This window comes from Lacerta agilis, chromosome 12 (genome assembly GCF_009819535.1).
Source record: "Lacerta agilis isolate rLacAgi1 chromosome 12, rLacAgi1.pri, whole genome shotgun sequence".
NCBI lineage: Eukaryota > Metazoa > Chordata > Lepidosauria > Squamata > Lacertidae > Lacerta > Lacerta agilis.
This window is the reverse complement of record NC_046323.1, coordinates 16,901,544-16,919,037: the sequence shown is the minus strand read 5'-3', so window position 1 is coordinate 16,919,037 and position 17,494 is coordinate 16,901,544. Positions and strand designations below refer to the sequence as shown.

The window sequence follows — 17,494 nt, the reverse complement described above, 5'->3', positions numbered from 1 at the left end:
ATGCCACTGATAATGTAGTGGCGGCCAAGACAGAAGCAGTGATTGTTTCATTTAAGACTCAATCTTTACATTTTTGCTTTCTAGGGGAGGCTGGTCTACTGGGACATTGCCCTACTAATTGAAATGTTAAGTAGTAGTAGTAGTAGTAGTAGTAGTAGTAGTAGTAATCCCCAAAAATCTCAAAGCCACACTCTTTCCTGTCGTGTTGACTTTCATCTCTTTCCATTTGAGTTTAGAATCAATCACAGAACAGCATGCGACTCTTCATCTCGGGGTTGTGGGTTCAAGTCTCACGTTGGGCAAAAGAGTCCTGCATTGCAGGGGCTTGGCCTAGATGTCCCTTCCAATGCTACCATTTTATGATTTGCTGTGATTCTTATTCTCTGGCCAGTCAAGCGCTCTACACCGGTTCAGCCACTCCCAATCCAAAAGCACTGCTACAGCCAAGAGGTCCTGCCCACCTGCCTCCCTGCAGAAAAAAAACATGCAATAAATGTATATGTAACTAGAGCTGCAGGCTCCTTATCCCTAGTTTTGCAGGTTTCCCCAGTGTCCTGGCATCATTGTGGCAATCCAGCCACAGAATATAACATTTGTAGGGCTGCTGCTACATGGGCATAGCTGGAGGGTGCAGGGGGACAGTTGCCCCCCATCAAGTAAATTAATAAATAAATAAAAATACTTAACTAACTGACCAATTGTGTCGCAGATAACTCTGTTCTGCCTCCCCCCCCACCAACATAAAGCCTGCCCCCCCCCCCCTAGAATGAAGCCCATGTGCTGCCATGGCAGACCCATTAGCCTTGTAATTTGTTCTGGACATGCTCAGAGCTGTTTCCTTGAAGGCACACCACCACACAGCTCGTAGCACTTTGAGGGAAGTGTGGAGGTTTGCTATTCCTGCTTATCTTTAGGTTTAAAAAAATTATTTCTGTATGTATGTGTGTGTTTGGCAGGCCACTGTGAGGACAGAATGATGGACCTTTGACCTGATCAAAGTGGGACTCCTATGTTCTTATGCAAACCGTTTGGCACAACTGCAGAACTGGATTGTCAACCAGTTGCTGTGGTTAGCTCAATACTGACTGCAAGATCTGCTATTCATACAAAGGATACCTGCTATGGAATCATCTTATTAAGTATCAACAGAGGTTCCTCATTGGGAGGCAGGTGCACTCTGTGCATGCTTAGGGCACTGATTTCTGAGGTCCTAGTTCCTAACCATGCCTCCCCTGCACAAGTCAGAGGGTGCTGAGGTTGAAGAGAAGGAGTTTGTTGTACTTAGGCTGCACCACTCTTTGATCTGGTAGAATACTGCCTGTACATTTTCCTTCTCAGTAAGTCAAATTGTCTTTACCTTTTTAAAAAATAAAGCTCATCAGAGGATCTGGAGACATAATTTAAAATTCCTCCACTGTGTCCCTGGTGTTGTGCATTACTCTGGTATACTTTCAACCAAAAGAGCAGCCAATTAGCATTGACTTACAACAGAAAGCAAACAATAGGCAAGTAGCAATTTAAAGGGCTAGCAAACATATCTATCTATATCTATCTATCTTTAAAGTGCTACAATGTTTTCACTAAAATTACACCATGGTCTTCGTTACAGGGTTGTTGTGAGGATAAAGACTATAATATGCTCAGGCAAACTTAAAATGCTATTACAAAAGTAGGATGGTGCAGAGGATAGTTTAGGTGAGAATTCAGTGCATGGAGCCTATGCAGTACATGAGTGTACACTGTGGCAGACTTGGGGCTTTAAAATTTCAGCGGCACCCTGTGCCACGCCAAAATTCTGCACCCAAAGTTATTAGCTATGTGCCCTTATACAAGTAAAAGAAACATACTAAATTATAGCACTCTCTGGGGCATCTGAATTTTTTCCAGTGCAAACTGAATTTCCCCCCGATGCAAGTTATGCTTTTCTAATTCAAATTTTTCTGCAAAGCCCAAATCACTGCTCCAGGTGCATGTGTGTGGTGGCTTCCTGGGACATGCATTCAGGAAGAAAAACACACTGTCCAGACTTCCATGCTTATGAAGTACACACTTTTCAAATGTGTGGAGAGTTGATAATGTACAGTATGCTGGGAAACGTAATGTGTGGAGCATCCACCAGCCTTCATTAAATCCATTAAACACAAATGAATTTAAAGGACTCTCAACAAGACGTGAAATGCAACAGGACATTTTGCTTCCCTATCAACCTGTTGGAAATAATCTCTAACTCAAACGTCATTTACATCCAAATTCTTTTCCCCCTGGAAGGAAGATAATGGGTGCTAATGTGTTTTCTCTGTGATGAGGCAAAGTAGGATGTTTCGGGCTCAAGACAAGATTTAGTATATCTAAAACAGGCATCCCCAGATTCGGCCCTCCAGATGTTTTGGGACTACAACTCCCATCATCCCTAGCTAACAGGACCAGTGGTCAGGTATGATGGGAATTGTAGTCCCAAACATCTGGAGAGCTGAGTTTGGGGGTGCCTGGTCTAAAGGATGAATAGCTAGGAGGAGATCGTAATATTAGTGCAACAGTTGTGAAAGAATGGTTTGTTGATATTTTCCAAATAACCCTGCCCATCATTACGCCATTTATCACAACATGGTGTTGGATCCATTCAGCACCAAGACAATTGCTCTTGTCCTCAATGGGACAAATTAGTCATGAGTTAACTTGTCCCCTGTAAGGACGTTCAGTGGTTGCTCATGAGTAAAGCGCCAAACACAAACTTCTAAAACTAAGTTCTTTATTGTGCACAGCTATATACAGTGGAGCAAAAGTTCAAACGTCCATCTCATCCCTCCGCAGAGTCCAGGAATGAACCCTTCCGGTTCTTTGTCCAGCAAAAGAGGCGCGGGATTCTGAACCCCCGCCTCCTCCTACCACATCCTTCCTGCCCCCGACCTCGGAGCGTGGGAACCTGACCCCGTTCTCCGCTATCCCCTCGGCGTTCATGCACTGCGATCCCTTCAGAGCCCCTGCACCGCCTTTCTGCCTCTAACTCCCCCTCCCCACTGGAGGAATGGTCGCTTCCGGCGGAGGAGGGGGAGGACGAACTGGTAAATAGCGGAGGTGGGTCTCTATACTGCAGATGCTCCCGCGACCCTACCAGCCGCGGGGAGGGGGGTTTCCTGACATCCCCCTTACTTCACTTGGAACCAAGGGCAGCTAAATTGAGGTGCCTCCACCCTCTCAGTATTTTCCAGGAGGGATTAAAGCACATATGGAAACCTCAGGTTTGCGCAACTGAAGTGGATTAAAGTGCTCTGTCGCCCTAGCACAAGAAATCCACTTTTTAAAAATAAATAAATAAATAAATACCACTCAGACATCTTGCAATTTGGGAAATGCATTTAAAAGTGTGGAATAAAAGAGGGATTAATGGGAAGATGTGTAAACACCCTGCAAGCAAATCAGGATGAACGCTCATTGTCATCTAACTGCCCTGCAAACAGATGAGAACAAATGCTCAATAAAGAACGGCCATCTTTCTACCACATCAGCTTTGCGCAAACAAATCAGGATGAAAGCTCAATAAACAGGTCATATGGAGGTGCCCTTGGGCCAGAATCCAAAAGAATAATTAAAAGCTAGTGAAATGTCAAAATACTAGAAATCTCATAAAGCCACTTATTCACTAATCTAACAATTGCCTAAGAAACAAGGTACACGATTGCTGACAGGATATAAAGGTAAAAGGTAAAGGACCCCTGAACAGTTAAGTCCAATCAAAGGTGACTATGGGGTGTGGTACTCATCTCACTTTCAGGCTGAGAGAGCTGGCATTTGTCCACAGACAGCTTTCCGGGTCATGTGGCCAGGATGACTAAACTGCTTCTGGCGCAACAGGATACCGTGAGGGATGCCAGAGCACACGGAAATGCCGTTTACCTTCCTGCCACAGCGGTACCTATTTGTCTACTTGCACTGGCATGCTTTCAAACTGCTAGGTTGGCAGGAGCTGGGACAGAGCAACGGGAACTCATCTCGTTTCGGGAATTCGAACCGCTGACCTTCTGATCGGCAAGCCCAAGAAGCTTAGTGGTTTAGACCATAGTGTGTGCAGAGGTCTATGCTGGTTGCCTATCTGCTACCAGATCGAGTTCAGGGTGTTACTATGAGTACCTAAAGCTCTTAACAACTTGAGACCAGTTTACCAACGAGATCGCCTTACCGCGCATGTGTCCACTCAACCACTTCGATCGGCAAAATTGGCACTTTTGCAAGTTTCACGTACCAACTCCCTAAACTGTGCCGATTAAATGAGAACATCCCATTTTGGGGGGGCATGCTCTCATTTGAGAGCACGGCACCCCAAAACACAAGGGAGCACGGTGCCCGAAAACACACAGGAACATGGCCCCAGAAGATGGGTGTCACAGTTTTCCGCTGCAAGATGTTGCATGTACTACCCACACTGCATCTGAAAGCATCATTTAGTGTGGCAGCACCAAATCTGGAACTCCCTGCCGATTGATCTCAGACATTTGCCTTCACTGTATTCCTTTTGTCACCTGCTGAAGTCATTCTTATTTAGACAAGCCTATCCAGATGATCTGAAAGTTTAGTCGTAGGAGAAAGTTTGTAGGAGTTTGTAGTCTATTTTATGGCAGTTTTATCCTGTATGTTTTTAATTATGGTTGTAATTGTTTTAATGATAATTTAATCAGTCTATTTGGACTATCGTATTCAAGGTAAATACTATGAAAAATAAAAATATCAATTTGCAAATCACATTACAGTATATATACAAACTGCTTTTTAAATCCTATCCCATCCCATTCATTCAACATATGCTTTGAAAAGTAGGTCTATTATTCCCATTTCACAGATGGGGAGACCTGTTCATAGCCAAACATGGGCTAAATATAAAACCATTTGTGGGACTGCAGCTACTTTCATTAAATAGTAGGTTGTTTCCAGAGTTACACAGGGCAGAACTTCATAAAAGTTGGGCTTGGCTTATTCCCCTTTACAGTGGTATCTCAGAAGTTGAAAGGAATCCTTTCTGGAAGTCCGTTCAACTTCCAAAACATTCGGAAAACAAGGTGCGGCTTCTGACTGGCTGCAGGAAGTTCAGGTTCCAAAGAAGGTTCGCAAACCAGAACACTCAATTCCAGGTTTGCGACGTTCGGGAGCCAAAACGTTCGACTCACAAGGCGTTCGCGAACCAAGGTACAACTGTATCTTTACAATCTGATCTGTTCCTGAATACATGATCTGGAAGGTTGGAGAACCCTTCAGAACAACGTGGGAAGTGCCACTGGACTCTGCAGGCAGGAGTGGGAAGTGGCAAAAATTGCTTCCTAGCCCATAGGACTACGCAATTTGCATCACTTCCATGAATGGAAGGAGCGCTTACATTCACATAACAGCATGTCTGGATTCAACCCATTGATTCAAGACAGGCTGGAGGAGTATGAAAAAGGGCACAATATAGCCTTCATAAAGGTGAAATATTAGCTAGGCGGTTTGGACACCTGCTAGGTATAAAAACAATGACTAATCTTTAAAAAAAAAAGCTAACTGCAGGAATATTAAGAGGCACTTGCAATTTCATATCATTTAATGTTGATGATTAAAATATAAATCGAGTCTCTCTCTCCTTCTGCCAAGAATGAGTCACATATAAACATAATGAAACCCGAAATGGAAAGAACTCTCCTACAATGTGAATGTGGGCGAGCTTTTCCAAAAACTTCTAATGAACATATTTTTTTTTAAATGTCTACACTAGCTGGCAAGATCAATACGAAGCAAGCCGCATGATTTGTTTCTGTGCCTTCACCATAAGCAGGAGAGCAAGTCATATAAATCAATGCTGACATTAAATTTTTAAATGTCTTTATTCCTATATGACAACATCAAAGAAAATGAAGGGGGGGAGGAATCCCAAACATTAAGTGACTCACAGTTACAAAAAGGAAGGCAACAGTGAGTTAATCCCTTCATTTAGGATTAGCTAAAGGCAACGAGCTACCATTGTCCTTAAATAACCCTGTCATTTTCGGGGTTGCTGAATAGTGACTACAGCACGCTGACATGATAAATACACGCTATTTTGAAATTATCAAAAAGCAGACATGTGGGGATGTGTCATGAGCAGAGAAATCATGCCTGGGTGCCTTGTTTTCGTTGTGTTAAGTAACACTCCAGCAAGGTTCACCACTAGTGATGTCAGTTACTTCTACCCTGGTATAGTAATGCCATTATAGAGTGGCAGCAAACTACTGCAGCCTTCAGTTTCAGCAGCAGACAAATTAGCAACTGCTCATTTTTCGGAACATGCAACAGTTTAAAGGCACATGACTCCTGTTTTTCCAACAACAACTACCGAGCAAGAGATTAGCAAAACCAACTTTACCAGATTATCTCCGCCAGCTCCTTTGCATTCTTCCCTGCCTCTGCTTGAGGCGGCAGAGCCAGGTCACACACAGGTGATAGTGGAAAGGTTTCTAGGTAAAGTCCCAGCCTGGCCAATTAGCCCCTGATTAATCACCTGCTCCATGGTGAGTAGTGGGGGAAACCACATGCACATGAGAAGCACTGTTTCACTCCTCAAAATCCCACAGATCAGCATCTCCTGTATCAGATCACAGGATTAAGATATCTCACAGTTCCCTACTGATGAAGAGGGAAATCCTGTCGGTCCACAATCCATATCAGAAGCAGGGCTGGATTAAACCCTGTGGAGACACCTAAGGGCCCACCATTCTAGTGGGATAACATTGAACTAAGAAAGCTTGTTTGTAATTTTCTTTCAATTTTCAATCAATATTATTTTGATCCGTTGTCGTGGGGGCCATAGGCTGGTGCCTGCTCTGGCTATTTGGTATTCCAGCACCGATCAGAAGTACGGAAGGATTCTGTACCAGTGTTGAGATACAGTGTTTGCATCAAAGCCCATGTCTCTTTGGGAAAAGTAGTGCTAGCACAACTGAAACTCAAAATCAGGTAGTTCTTAAAGCCAGAATGGGTACGTAGCCCAGTTCTCCATCTAACAAACTTGAATAATTTTTGTAATTCAAACCAGGATTTATTACAAATTAATTTATGGTTTCTGTGCATGCATGTTCTGCATAACTAACCATCAAACACCTCCATCTTTTGCAGATGCTGAAATGTTGATAATTGTAACCCCTGACTTGCTGAAGAAACTGTAAATGCAATGATTTTGCAACTCATTTTAGGTGCTACATTCCCCCCCCCCCAAAGAACAAGCGGCCATATTTAAGCCTTGTTGCTCTTTCTTTACCCTCCTGCCCTACCTTCTGAGAACATGGCTGGCATACATATTTTGCTTGGCATATAAGATTATCATTTGAATTAATGTAACATCTGTAAGGTAAAGGACCCCTGACAGTTGTCCAGTCATGAACGACTCTGGGGTTGCGGCGCTCATCTCACTTTACTGGCCAAGGGAGCCGACGTTTGTCCGCAGACAGCTTTTCCAGGTCATGTGGCCAGCATAACTAAGCCACTTCTGGCAAAACCAGAGCAGTGCACGGAAACGCCATTTACCTTCCCGCCGGAGTGGTACCTATTTATCTACTTGCACTTGACGTGCTTTCGAACTGCTAGTTTGCCAGGAGCTGGGACTGAACAACGGGAGCTCACCGCGTTGCGGGGATTCGAGCCGCCGACCTTCTGATCGGGAAACCCTAGGCTCAATGGTTTACACTACAGCGCCACCTGTGTACCTAACATCTGTACTGATACCTGAATAACTGGGTGATGCCAACTCCAGTGGCATCCTGGAGCTAACTAAAGCTACATTTAGCCATGGCTCACACTGCAAAGTGTATAGCTATGAATTCATGTTTGCTGTCAAATATTCTAACAGCATATTCATTTTAACTTATTACTAATATTATTAATATTACTTCAGCACAACATAGCTAATTTTCCACCGCAAAATTCTGCTCTTTGGAAGATAAAACATCTAATATTATAGCATCCCCTGCTATTCCAATATCTTACTGGTATTCTTTCAAGCTTTTATTCTTGCTATGCCATATTTTGTGGATCAAATTCTTAGAGGTGCTGCGCAAACTAAAAATAGAACATACCACACTGTTTTCCTTTATAATACTTCCTTTACAGATATCAGATTTTTTTCCCAAAAGAGGAACAAGATGTGTATGTAAGCATGAACATCAAAATAAAAACAAAAATGGAGGGGGGGGCAAGGAGGAAAAATGGGAAGCTTCCTACTACTGCACAATGCATATCGCCTGAACAAAAATCTTATTTTCCTTTGCATGCAAAAGCTCAGGAGAGACCTTGCTTGGATGCACACAGCAAGGAGAAAATGTCCTCCTGAAACCAGAAGGGTCTAAAAATCTTAAGCAGGAAAAAATAGAAGAGCATATTCACTTTCAACCAATCGGTTTTAAAAGTGCAACTACTCTCAAAGAATATGATTAACTTCCATCTCCATATGTATTGTTGCAGACTCAGAGATTACACGAGCCAACGTATTTATTGCAATGATTTCCGTAGAAAAATTATGCAGTTTAACACAGCCTTGCTAATGACGATTTAGGAAGCATTCCCACTTCCCAGGCCCTTTCAGCTGTGCTGCTGCTCCACCTCTTCCCTCTGTCCCGATCTTCTGCTGCATTTCTGTTTCTTCATTACCATTTAATCATCTCCTGGCCTTTCCAAGCTAGACCCGACCACTGGGTTCACCTCTATTGCACTGTTGTAGAGTATCACACATATGTGATATCCCTCCCTCCCCTCTTGAGGGCGATGGGCAAGAGGTTGCAATGGAGCAACAAAGAGGGAAATGTTCCATTATTTATGTGACAAACACTTGAAAAAGGACTATTGCATCACCTCTTAAATCACCTCTGCTTTAGGCTAAACATACCCAACTTCTTCAACCATTACTCATAAGGCTTGGTCTCCAGGCTTCTCACCCTGGGCATCTGTCATCCTCCTGACATGCTCTTGTTTGTTCTTGTACTTTTTAAGCTGTGATTCCCAGAACAGGACACATTAAGGTAAGGTCTGCCCCACGCGGAACAGAATGATACCATGACTTCTCATGATCCAGATACTATAATTCAGCTGTTTAAGGCTGTGGTCCCACACACCCCTTACCTGGAAGTCAGCCCTATTGAATGAGATTTACTTCTGAGAAAGCATGTATAGGATTACGTTGCCAGCGTAATTAAGTTTGCAATCGAAACTTACGTTTTCTCCTTAATAAGTGCTACTGATTTCAACCGAGTTTATTTCCCGAGCTAGCGTATAGAGGATTGCACCCTGAAGAATTACCAGAATGTTTTATTTACCACCAGAACTTAAAACCCCCAAAAAAACGCTGCTCCAAAACAAATTGCTTATTACTGTTAATTATGGCACCTACTTCCTCACACAGAAATAAGCACTAACAAAACTCTGCTCTGTGAAGCTTTTATAACATTTCTGTTTCAAAATCCTCTTTTCAAAATGCTAATTGATCCTCTAAATGAACTTTATTAATCATTGATGGAAAACTGGCAGCAACCTATTAGTGCCGGCTTTGGCAACCGCCTTAAAGTGTCCAATTAGGTCGAAGTGTCCAATCAAGAAATCTCTGGAAAGAAATTAGGGCAGAATCTTTAAGCCTAATTCGTTCCAGGGCAGGGTAGAAAAAGTAACACAGACAAATTCACATGGTCTTGTGGGTGGGGTGGAGAATTGTAGAAAACAATGTCTGAGAGAGTTTAGAGTTATGATACTGCAGTTAATACAGTCAAACAATTTCCCACTTGCCTGCTCACCTGGAGTGAGACACAATTGACCCTTGATGAGCAGACAAGCGGCAAAGTCCAAATCCATTCAGTTTCTTCCCCTTACGAGCATCATGCCTGCCTGTCATGCCTTCATTATCCTGTTAAGAGGCCTGTTTCCAGTTTCCCCATATCAATGAAAGTAGTTAATTTTCTGCCAAATGAGCAGATGCAGTAACAATGCAATCCTATAACAGAAAGTACCACTAAGCTCCATCCTTTCTTACTCCCAGGTGTGTGTGTGTGTGTGTGTGTGTGTGTGTGTGTCTGTATAGGATTGCAGAGAAATTGAAAGCCATAATATTTAAAAAAATAGACCTATATTTCATAAATACATAAACAATTATCCCACTTTAAAGATCTATTTGTAGGTGTTGCGATGAGCCCTTTTTGGAGACATCAGCAATCATAACAGAGTAGATCCTGCAAGCAAGTATTTTTCTGCAAGCGATTCTGGCCTCAGTCCAATTTCAATAATAGTTGTTGTTTTAATTTGGAAACAACTATTTCTAATGTATCATTAAGCTCTGAGCTCAAAAACCTGACAAGTCTGCTCCATACTTTCACTTAATATGCCCCCTCCCAATTATAAACACCCGTATGCCATTTAGCTTTTTCTTTTTTCGACTTCTTTAATACACAAGAGGTTTTTGAAACTATTGTTCAGTATCCGTCAGTTGTTTTGCTGGGGGGGGGGGAACCAGCTGTAGAAAAATTACTCATAGCCACTGAAATGTTGCTAAGATTTTTGCAGTACTCGGCTTTCAGTTTTGTGACTGCAGAATCAAATATTTAATATTTGTTTTACTTCTAGATTATCTTTAGTAGGCATATACGTATACATACCCTCCAACATTTCTCCGATGAAAATGATTATTATTATTATTATTATTATTATACCCTGCCCATCTAAGTGGGAAGCAAAATCTATCCTGTGCTGACATATTAAAAATGTAATTAATGCAAAAATACAAGTTAAAAAACATATATAGAAACATAATAAAATGTTAAACTTTTTTTAAATAAATTCCCTATAAAGGGCTGCCTTCATATGGCTTGTGGGTTGGATAATTCTATACCCTTCTCCATTTCACAGATGAAAATAAGGAAAAGCAGGACATTTTAGGATCAAATCAGAAACCAGGGTGGCTTCTGTAAATCTGGGACTGTCCCTGGAAAATAGGGACACTTGGACAGCCTGCATAGGCAGCCTTCGAGGCCATATATGACTTAAACTGCAGCATTCTGCATTCCACTGGGTTTATTCTATACCCTTTGCTTTTCAGCCTCAAGCAACCTGCTAAACTGAAGGCGTTATGAACAATCTGGCGGACTGCCACGTCAGGTTGTCATGTCACACACATGGCCTGTAGGTAACATGTTGTGTAGGCCTGCTACAAAGACATAATTTACTATAATTTAACTTGCTGTGGCAAAAGGATCAACAGTGCTTTTGTTGCACACAGTTGACAATTTCATTAATTATAAGAATTAAAGCATTCAGCCTCTAGAACAGGAAAAATTTGTGCGGTGTGGGGCTGAGACACAAATGTCTTGCTGTCCTTTCCAGATTTCCTGGCGCCGCGCTATGAAAACCTTGGTTTGCCTGTACTTTAAAAAAAAGCAAAAAAAAGAACACCCCTCTTTTCGGCCATAGTGTCTCGTATCAATACTACCCGTAAAAACATATATATAATATGAAACAATATAAGTAGCAATTTATCCTTCAAACACACAGGTGTTAGTGATAGGCTGCATTGTAACAGTTGCGCAAAGGACCTCGATAACGCTACGCCATTGACAAAGATCTAGAACAATGTCACAATTATATTGCACAGTATAAAGTATTTTCCCCTATGAGAGCGTAAGTGGAGCTGTTGTTTACCAGCAAAGAGAACCAGACATCTATGGGAAACCCACAAGCAGAAGACAAAGGGCAATAGCTCTCTTTCCTGTTGCTTCTCGGCAGTTTCTATACAGAGGTATAAAGGCTTCTCGAGGTAACATATAGTTACCATGATTTGTAGCCATTAATAGGCTTAACTTTGAGGAATTTATGTCTATTTTCCTGCTTGCAGACTTCCTACAGGTATGCGGTTGGCCACTGAAAACAGGATGCCATTGGCAAGCAAAAAGCAGCAAGAAGGACATTCAAAGACCTTATTGATGCTCAGATGAGGGGTGGGTGGGGTGTTGTAGAATCCTTTGCAGTCTGAGGGCCACATTCCATTTGGGACATTTCAGGGGCCACATGCAAGTGGTGGGCAAAAGTGGGTGGACCCACCAATGCATGTTGCACCTTTATATACACTAGTGGCCAAAATTGTGGAAACTTTTTGGGGAAAGTGTATTTCTGAGATTTGGTGGCTCATAACACCACTTTCTTTTGGAGCAATACCATAATATATCAATGGAAAGATAATTTAATGAACAATGTAATGCAACAAAGTTTGTTCAAACAAAATAGAAAATTCTTTCCAGTAGCACCTTAGAGACCAACTGAGTTTGTTCTTGGTATGAGCTTTCGTGTGCATGCACACTTCTTCAGATACCGAAAGTTTGTTCAGTTATCTCTATGCTATCAAAAGTTATAGCCAAATAATCAGAAAAAGGAAGCACAACTTGCTTAGGTTGATACGCAGTAGCTTTCCTTCATTTGAATGTAGCCAATGAGCAGGAGTGTTTAGAGAGCCAATCAGGTGTTACGAGCCATCAAACCTCGAAAATAAACTTTTCCCAAAGGGTTTCCACAATTTTGGCCACTAGCGTAGGTCACACTTGCACACTTCTTTCTGTTCTCCATCCAGGAAGGCAAAAAGGCACAGCTCAGCCAGGCCAAAACACTCAGTGACAGTGCAAACAGGGCTGGTGAGAGTCATAGCCAGGGAGAGGAGCTGAGCTGAGAAGAGTTTGTGCAAGACAGAGAAGTTTGGAGAGCTTTTGCGCAACTGTCCTTTGCGCAACTGTTATCTTGGTTCCCAGATCTGAGGTTCCCCACTCCTGATCGAGGGAAACAGACACAACAGAAGGAGCCATGGTACCATTCTCTTATAGAAAATTAAGCTGGTGTTCTCTTAGGCAGAGATTTTCCTCTGCCCCACTACCCACAGCGAAGAGATAGAGCTCAGTAGGTTGAACATGAGACTGTCTCGCCAAGAGTGGTCTGGTTATCTCCTGCTTGGACTACTGCAATGCACTCTACGTGGGGCTACCTTTGAAGGTGACCCGGAAACTGCAACTAATCCAGAATGTGGCAGCTAGACTGGTGTCTGGGAGTGGCTGCCAAGACCACATAGCACCGGTCCTGAAAGACCTACATTGACTCCCAGTACATTTCCAAGCACAATTCTAAGTGTTGGTACTGATCTTTAAAGCCCTAAAGGGCATGGGTCCAGTATACCTGAAGGAGGGAGGCCCAGACACTGAGGTCCAGCTCCAAGGGCCTTCTGGTGGTTCCACCGCTGCAAGAAGTGAGGTTACAGAGAACCAGGCAGAGGACCTTCTTGGTAGTGGCACCCACCCCGTGGAACGCCCTCTCATCAGATGTCAAGGAAATAAACAACTATCCGACTTTTTAGAAGACATCTGAAGGGAACCCTTTTTAGGGAAGTTTTTAATGTTTGATGCTTTATCGTGTTTTTAATATTCTGTTGGGAGCCCCCAAGAGTGGCTGGGGATAAATTATTATTATTACAGGTACTCTTAAACCTCAGGTTCCCCTCAGATTGGGCAAAAGATTCCTAAATTGCAGGGGGTTGGACTTGATGACCCTCTGGACCCCTTCCAACTCTACAATTCTATGATTCTATGAAACACTATAACCCTGCATTACACATTGTTTTGTGCGCAAAGCCCTGAACTCAAGATGGTAACCTAGATTTCAACAGACAGCAGTTATATTAAAAAGGATTGTTGGAGTAAATAGATGGAAAAATTGAATGTCTTGACAACCCTATACTACCATTAGCAAAATCCCAACCAACGTCAGTAGTTTATTTAGGAAATTCCTGTGGCGATGAGGGCACATAGAACTATCTGGAAGCAGCAGGAGGTAAATCATGTTTCATACTTGGCAAACGATACACAAACCTTCCGAGGGAGAGGGAGCAGATCTTTGTGGCATCCTTTTAATCAGCAATCACATAGGTCATTTCAACTCTGCTCCTCTCCTTTTTGCCATTTTAAACTCTAGCAGACAACACAAAATATTGACTATGAAAGCAGAATCCTTGTTCCTGACTAATGCAAGACAGCTAAAACCCAGCGTTTCGTGGAACGAGGCCTGACATACTTCTGTCTGACTTCTCTGCTCATATTTGGATGAGGAAGACTGGAATACCCTCAGGGAGGTCAGCTACCAAGTCACATCTGATTTAATTATCAGTGATAGGAACATCCACTTGAGAGATTAGCGCCTCAATAAATTCTGAGGATGCCTCCCCAACCAGCTGCGCCGTCCCAACACTTCCTGAACCAAAGAAAGGCAACAATTTGTACCTTTATGACACAACTCCCTTTGTTTAGATTTTCCCCCACTTCTACTAGCCCCCAAAGTTTAACACGACAGACCAGGATTTTTTATTTTATCTTGTTACGATAGACCAGGTAGGACACCATGCTGCCCAAATTCAGCTGTCCTGAAGCGCTGCAGCTAGGAATCGAGGACAACCTACCATACCACCTACCATACCTCTGAAGAAGTGTGCATGCACACGAAAGCTCATACCAAGAACAAACTTAGTTGGTCTCTAAGGTGCCACTGGAAGGAATTTATTTTATTTTTTATTTTGTTTAGAAAACCACCATTAGCAAATGGGTAAGTATGTATGCACCTACTGGCTTGTCTGTCCCCCAACCTTTTTCTGTCGGTTTCTAGCATCCCTGCCTCCTTCTGAGAGAGCTCGATAATCTGGCAGTCCTAATTTTAATCCTGGAAAAGACGCTCCTTCAAAGTTCATATGCAAAATCTTAACCTAAACCATAGGAAACTGCCATACATGAAGTCAGATCACTGGTCGGTCTAGCTCAGTGTTTTCTACACCAGGACTGGTGGTCTGCAGCCTTCCAGATGTTGCCAGTCTTCAGCTTCTATTATACCTGGCCATTTGACATGCTGGCTGAGGTTGATGGAAGTTGGGAGTCCCTATCCTTGGATTACACCGACTGGAAGCAGCTTCCCCGGCTTTCAGTCAAAGCATCTTTCTTAAGGCTACCCAGAGACATCGCTGGAATTGAACCTGGGGTATTTTGCATGCAAACTGTGTGTGTGCTGCCATTGTGCTACAGCCCTTAATGGGGGTGAAAACACCAGGAGGTGGGAATGTCATTTGCAGCTCTCTGGGTCCTGCTAGCTAGGCTACGGATGATGGGGGATGTAGTCCTAGCTAGGAATCATGGGAGTTGTAGTCCAACAACAACTGGGGACCCAGACTCTTCCTCCCACCCCACCCCCTTCCAGTGTTTAAGCTTGCTGAAATGTGTCCTTGAAGTGTGATAATGCCTCTTAACTTTCCTGCATGCTGGATGGAAAAGTGTGCATAGTAACTTTTGCCTTTTGCATGACTGGCCTGCAACCTATCTTTTAAAAGCTATGATTTGCACCTGTTGCTCTGCCGGCCATGGGCGTAGCCATGATTTTTTTTGGGGGGGGGCGCAGAACCTCAATTTGCTATGTTTTTATTTATTGAATTTTATTGATTGGGGGCAGATGCCTCCTCCCCCCCCCCGCTATGCCCATGCTGCCAGTTTTGGCATATTTTTTTTTGCCTCAGGTCCTGCCTACTATTGGGCAAGCCATAATTAGATGAGTCAGTAAAACATGAGACTCTTAATCTCAAGGTCGTGGGTTCAAGCCCAGGGGGTTGGACTAGATGACCATCGGGATCCCTTCCAACTCTACCATTTTGTGATTCCATAATCTGGAGTTGCCCACGAGGGTATGCAACGGTTGGGGGGGGGGGCAGAAAGAGTTTTCCCCCACCCCGACTCTGCTCTGCCCTACACACAACTGACTGAGGAACTTAAACCCCATTGATCTGAGTGGGATTTGCGTTGGGCCGCACTCACACATTACTAAATTCCGGAGAAAGTCTTGTTTCCTGCCCACAGGGCTGGGAGAGAAAGAGCCAGCTTCCCCTTGTGGGATGGGCGCATCCCAGCCTCATTCCCACCCCCGGGGTGGCAAGGGGGAACAAGCCCACGCAACAAATGCAACGGCGCTTGTTTAGTTTCCGAGGGAAACGCGCTAAGACACGGGATCATCACACTTCGCGAGCTGTCAGCTCTCCGAGGGCTGACTAATCCGCTTTAATCATCTTGAAAGGGGGCCAAGTAGTCGCTTTTCTGCGGTTTTGTCCTGGCCGAGGCACTTCCTTTTCCAACCGCCCTTGTCGCCGCCGCCGCTGGAGAAACTAATCAGCTCTTAATGATCCACGTGCAGGAGATGAGAGGCGCTCCGTCCTCCTCCTCCTCCTCCTCTCGAAAGGACCAGAACCGCGGAGTCGGAAGGGACCCCGGGGTCATCTAGACCAACCCCGCGTAACGCGCGCATATCATCTCTCTCTCTCTCCCTCCTCCCCTGGGCCACATCATTAGAAACTCCCATTTCTATCCTCCGGGCCTCCTCGTTTGCAGCGTTACGAAGTCCCCTTCCTGCCTGCCTCCCTCCCGCTCCGTCCAGTCTCCGCCTCCGTCCGCGTCGCGCTCGCTTTTGCAAAGCAACCCCCTCCGGGAAGGGGAAGGGAGAGACGGGGAGGAGGAGGGCCGGAGGGCGGCTCGCCGGGCAGGGGGCGCGAAGGGAGGAGGGCCTCACCTGCCAAGCGCGGGCTCGGAAGACCAAAAGCGAGACGCCGGCGAGGCTGCGGCGCTTCCCACGGCGAGAGGCGGACTGTGTCCTCGAGTGACCCGGTCGGGGGCGGGAGGGAGAGCGAGGAGGGAGGGAGGGAGGGAGGGAGGGAGAGCGCGCAGGCGAGCGAGCGAGTGAGTGACACAAATGGAGCAGGACGCCCGGTTCTCTGGGCATAACAGAGGCGGCTCTTTCCTCGCTGGGCCCATTCTCTTTTCTCTCCCCCCCCAACCCCGCTTTCTCTTGCCCCGATACGTGCTGGCTGGTTCACACGACAGGGCAAAAGTCGCAGGCTGACGTTCGGGAATGCAGGCGCGCTGAAGAAGGCGGCGGGCGCAGCTGGATTGCAAGCCCCTCCTTGCCCCAAATAAAATATAAATATATAAAATACTGTATATATTTTATATATAAATATAAAATATAAAAATAAAATTGTTTTTATGTGTGTTGCAAAACACAGGGACAGCTACATCAATTGCCCCTTCCCCTCATTAAAGTATATACCAGCACCGATCCTGCCCATGTTTCCTTGAAAAGGGGCAGGAGGGGGGCAGCTGCCCTCCTAAATCAATACCAAGCAATACAAATCTGAGGTTCTGACCCCCCCCAACAAAAGCCTGCCCCCACCCCTAAACAAAAAGCCTGGCTATGACCATGGGCCAGTTCCCCAGTCAAGTGTGTGCACAGGATTGTATCCTAAACCTTTAAATTGCCCTGCAGTCCAGGTTCTTAGCTGGTGGTGCCGTCAGGGCAGAGGCCTGCAGAAGGGCACCTAACTGCAGCATAGCTGAGTTACCAGATTTTGAAAGAGACTAAGTCTTGTCACAATGCCTGTGTTCTACATCTGTCTGATTATGGGGAGCCA

The 17,494-nt window shown here is 44.4% G+C and overlaps 1 protein-coding gene across 4 annotated transcripts in view; it reads right to left on the bottom strand.

Moving 5' to 3' along the window:
- THRB (thyroid hormone receptor beta) overlaps positions 1–16,691 on the bottom strand; it is a 194,744-nt gene extending 178,053 nt beyond the window's left edge. For 3 of the 4 annotated variants that reach the window (XM_033165175.1, XM_033165179.1, XM_033165178.1), the window contains exon 1: positions 16,597–16,691. The gene's annotated coding sequence lies outside the window, so the exon portion shown is untranslated. Of the gene's footprint in view, positions 1–6,367; positions 6,447–16,596 lie in introns of those variants that run through there. The other variant, XM_033165177.1, reaches the window with a different exon arrangement.
- Positions 16,692–17,494: the final 803 nt, after the last annotated feature.